Here is a 5,309-nt window from a genome sequence, read left to right on the forward strand (position 1 = left end):
TTTTTCTAATATTTTAGAAAGAAATGGTAGATTTGAGATTGGTCTAAAGTTATTAAGATCTCCCCAGTCAAGGTTTGGTTTTTTAATGAGCGGTCTAATAACTGCTAGTTTGAAAGCTGTTGGAACGTATCCTAATTCTAGCGATGAGTTAAAGGGATAGTTCATCCAAAAATGAAAATCCTGTCATTATTCACTCATTCTTATGTAGTTACAAACCTGTATAAATGTCTTTGTTCTGATGAACACAAAGGAAGATATTTTGAGAAATGTTTGTAACCAAACCGTTCGTGGACCCCATTTACTTCCATAGTATTCTTTTTTCCTACTATGGAAGTAAATGGGGTCCACAAACGGTTTGGTTACAAATATTTCTTATAATATCTTCCTCCATGTTTATCAGAACAAAGAAATTTATGTGGGTTTGTAACTACATAAGAGTGAGTAAATGATGACAGCATTTTAATTTTTAGGTGAACTATCCCTTTAAAGATATTAAGTACCGTGTCGGACACTACATGAAATACCTCTTTTAGTAATTTTGTGGGAACGGGGTCAAATATACAGGAAGATGATTTAGATGATGTTACTAATTTAGAGAGCTCTTCTATTGTAGTAGGTTTAAATGACTCAAGATGTTCGTATGGTAAACTAGTGGTAAATGTACTATTGGTTATAGTGGTGGCTGCTTGCATAGTTTCTATGTTTTCCCTAATAAACATAATTTTGTTAGTAAAGAAGTTCATGAAGTCTTTACTATTGTGTTGGAGTTTACTATTGGTTTCTGTTTGTTCTTTGTTTCTAGTCAGTTTCGCAACTGTGCTAAAGAGGAAACGAGGGTTGTTATGATTTTCTTAAAAGGGACACCATGAAACTTTTTGGCCACTAGGGGGTGCTAGACACGTATTTTTCACTTCTAGCGCCCCTAGAGCCCACAAGCGCCGCAGCACTGTCGCAAAGGAAAGGAACTGGCCAACCTTAAAACTAAACTAAAAACTAAACATTTAAAATGCTAAACGATCAGAATTTTGAGACAACAGGGAGAAACGCAGTCATGTTACAACTTTCTGATGAGGAACTCGTCGTGGCAGAAGCCATTTCTCAATCTGAAGGTTGCAGCCTCCGGATGTCGTATTTCTAAGCTGCATACATCATCAAGACTGTCTTATTTCACATTATTAAAAATTATAAAGTTGACTATTATACTTAGTTAATCGTAAATTGTTGCAGTATGCTTATGACTTGCGAATGTAATGCTCAGTTTACCTTAATAACCCAGGCTTGATGACGTATGCAGCCTGCATATTTGACCTCCGGAGGCTGCAGCCTTCCAATTCAGAAACGACCAGACGTATTTCCTTGCCTTTTTCCAAACAAATATTGTTGCATCCTCTCTCTCTCCCTCGCCACCAGGATTTTCCGCAATGGCGCTCGTTATTCCTCTTTTTTGTGTGAAAATCGCTCCAAATCCAAGTAAACCCATGCGTTTAGGTCTGCCGCTTTGTAATACGTCACGCGAGTGACAGCGGAACGCAGCAAATGAGGAAGAGAGAAGAGAGAAACGCTCGGATCTGATTGGTGAATGAGTAGGGTTTGGTTTTACACTGTGAGCAAGTTTGACTGCTGTAGCATCTTGGATTGTAATGTAAATACCATAGACACAGTAAAAGAAAGGTAAATACGTGAACACAGCATCTGAATACAGGGAACTATATGCAATATAATCGCCGTAATTTATAAAGAACATCGCATTTATGTATGAATCAACAGTTTATATAAAAAATTGCCTTAAAGGGGAATCGAACCCGGGTCGCCCGTGTCATAGGTCCGTGACACTAAAGACTGTGCCACAGAGTCACATAATAGAAACTGCTCTCTACACTCCTTAAGTAGCCTCCAGCAAAATTCACGTTAAAAACAAATTGTGTGGAGGAAGTGACGTATGCCGTAAAGCAGTCGAATTTTGTAGTTTTTTTTGTGCTCTGGTTACTACCAGAAACCCTAAGTTTTAAAATACGAGTAAAAGTGATACAGACCCCGTCAGGCTATGGTAGACATGTCATTCAACCTATTTAAAGTAGATGTACTATCACAAGGGTCTTGAAAATTTATTATGAAGGTTGAAAAATTACATGGTGTCACTTTAATAAGCGTACTGAGATAGGTAGATCTGGCAGTTTTAATAGCCTGTCTGTAGTGTTGAACACTCTCTTTCCATGCTGAACGCCATACCTCTAACTTTGTGTTTCGGTAGTTTCTTTCCATTTTTCTAGCTACTTTTTTAAGGGCTGCAGTATGATGGTCATACCATGGAGCTGGCGTTTTTTCTTTGATTCTCTTTTTTCGAATGGGAGCAACGGCATCCATCGTGCTAGAGCAAACGTTGTTCAGGTTGTCTAATATAATATCCAGATCTTCACGGTTATCTGCTACATGTTTCATTTGAGACAGGTCTGGAAGAGTGCTAGTAAAGCTATCTTTAGTGGTGGAAATTATTGTTCTGGCTAATCTGTAGCATGTTGTAGACTGGGCGGTCCTATCTAGAAGTATTGTGTATGACACAAGGCAATGGTCTGAAACGGCATCGCTCTGGGGTGATATTTCGATGTCATTAATATTGAGTCCGAGTGACAGAATTAAGTCTAATGTGTGCTTACGAGTATGCGTGGGCCCTGACACGTTTTGTTTAATACCGAGAGAATTTAGAACATCCAAAAACGCACGTCCTAAGGCATCTTTTGAGTTATCCACATGGATATTAAAATCACCAACGATAAGCTTTATCTACAGTGACTGTAAGCTCAGATAGGAAGTCTGCTATTTCTTTAAGAAAATCTGTGTGGTGGCACGGAGGCCTATATATGGTAGCTAAAATGAACGAAAGCTGTTTGTTGTTACGATCAGTTATTTCCATTTTTAAAGAGCACCTATTATGGGAAACACGTTTTTAAACATCCTTTTGTGTGTAAGTGTGCATTAGTACATGCTAACGATATTCAAAAAGTACATACCTCAAAGAAAACGATGACGCGAGTTATCGTCTCTAACGTTCGAGGACTACAAAAAACACTCGGATTGTAGGCAACAGTTTACTTCCTGGGATTAGTGACGTAGATAAGACCAACATTATCATAGTTCAGCCCTTTCTGCTTTGCTTGGGTACGCCCTCAAAGACGAGGGTGGGGTGGGGAGCGCCGAGTCAGAAGAGAGCTAAAATGGCGGAGGTTGGGAGTCCCTGCTTTGACTCTGTTTGCAAACTCTTGTTTCATTGTTTAAGCGATTAAATCTCTCGAGTAGACGCTGTCTCTTTAGATGCGAGGGCAAAATAGCACTTTATGGACTTCCACAGAGGACATCATGTTTAATACGGTTCCGGAAAAATCCAGTCAGAAGTTGTTCACGGAGTTTTCACAATAACTGCTTCTCATGAACCGAAGCTGGATTTGCGCGACGTCTCCTCTTGAAAGTTGGATTACTGTGCACTTCTGGATCACAGACTGTAAGTATTCATGTTTATTATTTGCCTTTTACTGTACATTACGTAACCGGTAACCGGAGATTAACATAATGTGCGTGTAGAGCTAAGCTTGCAAGCTAATTGTTTTGTGTTGTAATACTGTATTTCATAAACAACGTACCATATTTACACACGTGTATGTTGAATTATGCAGGCTTTCGTTTTTTTTATCGATGTTGGTTTAGACATGTTTACAAACTTGCTAAGTTGCTAAGATAAATACAAATACAAATGCCAGCTAAACTGTTACCGGTAAAATTTGTTCTCATGATCAAACTCAAGAAACTCTAAGTAAGTTACAGATGATTTGTTTAAAGTTATATGTATTTTACTGTTGTATTTACTTGAAGCTTTCTTAGATTTTGAAACGAAGTAAACACGTAATGTGTGTTGCTAATGTTGGGCCATGTAATATGTAATACATTTACGTTTTAATGAATAGTCTAACGATTTATAGTCGTTGTACTCTATTGTTATAATATGTCTTTTTGACTGAATACATGTTTGTTTTATTTGTCTATATCCTAGATTCGCAGCTGTACACATCCTTCTACAATGTATGCAAACATGCAACATCATTACACACAGTACAAGGAGTCAGACTGGCATATGAGGAGCAAAGGTGTTTAACACATATTATGTATTTACCTAGTGAAACCACTACCAGTCTTAGATGTATAACTGATGATGACAAAGTTTTTTTTCTCTGCATAATCATAGGAACCCACGCAGTAGCATCGTTTCACAATGTTTCCATCATCATCATCAGTGGATGCCTTTGCCGTCCGTAGCCTGAGATTTCAGATTTGCAGCAAAAAAAATTGATTTTCTCATTTATTGGAATGCTGTGCAGGTATTTAAGTATTTTAGTAACTGTGTTAAATAAAGTAGTATTTACTTTTACAATAAATTAATTGCTTGTTTATATTATACAGGTATTTGTACCTTGCAGCCATCCATTACAATGTCACCAAGCCGTAACAAAAGCAGGAGAGGGAAAGTACAAGGCTATGTTCCCAAAACACAAATGACATACCGTAAGCAGTAATGTTTTATTTCAAATACATTCATAATTAAAAACTTAATGTATGAAGCAGGGAAATAAATTATCAAAACAAAAGATTTATTGACTGCAATATTTCTACAGTTATGTGGATGATGTGATCAGGCTTGTGTTTGATGAGGTATTTGAAGATAAGCTGAAGGAAGCCCTGATTCCAATGGACCTGGCATCACAGTTTGAGAGACCTTCAAAGGAGGACGTGATTGCATGCCATCTTCAGTGCAGGGGTCGTCGAAAGCCAAAATTGTGACCGATCTGATCAGGAAGCTCCAAGCGTATCTGGAGAACAACACACGACAGGATGATAACCTTATAGTGTCGTCTTAGATAGCACCAGCTGACAAAGCTTTGATATGCCATTTATCTGAATAGATAGCTGTAAGAAATGAATTGAACAATTTTTGAAACAAGAGCACAATATGGTTACTAAAGTATGTTTATTTGTATATTGTTTAACATTTAAATATATATTTGTAATAAATAAAAAAAACTTTTGACTGACTATTATATTTTCTTTAAAGTTGCATCTTTTGTTCTTTTGGGTACTTTGTTACTATAATGATACTTTAGTGTTATTGGTTTAAAAATGTAATAAAACTTACTCTAGTCCTGCACCTCAAAGGCTTATAGTCGGTACAATAAATGTTCTGTGTGTAGGGATTTAGACAATTTGTGCAAAACCTGGATGATGAATCACGCAGGTAAGAGGCCCTGGAACACGTTGCATTCTCC

The 5,309-nt window shown here is 37.4% G+C and overlaps 1 long non-coding RNA gene across 2 annotated transcripts; it reads left to right on the forward strand.

The window, feature by feature from the left end:
- Nucleotides 1-3,152: 3,152 nt before the first annotated feature.
- Nucleotides 3,153-5,084, forward strand: LOC135758138 (uncharacterized). 2 transcript variants are annotated; one of them, XR_010536442.2, is made up of 5 exons: nucleotides 3,153-3,496; nucleotides 4,043-4,136; nucleotides 4,235-4,367; nucleotides 4,450-4,551; nucleotides 4,662-5,084. It is a non-coding gene; the product is annotated as an uncharacterized lncRNA (long non-coding RNA). The 2 variants fall into 2 exon arrangements; XR_012335057.1 differs by having other exon boundaries at nucleotides 4,450-5,084.
- The last annotated feature ends 225 nt before the right edge of the window (nucleotides 5,085-5,309 follow it).

This window comes from Paramisgurnus dabryanus, chromosome 14, assembly GCF_030506205.2.
Source record: "Paramisgurnus dabryanus chromosome 14, PD_genome_1.1, whole genome shotgun sequence".
Lineage (NCBI taxonomy): Eukaryota > Metazoa > Chordata > Actinopteri > Cypriniformes > Cobitidae > Paramisgurnus > Paramisgurnus dabryanus.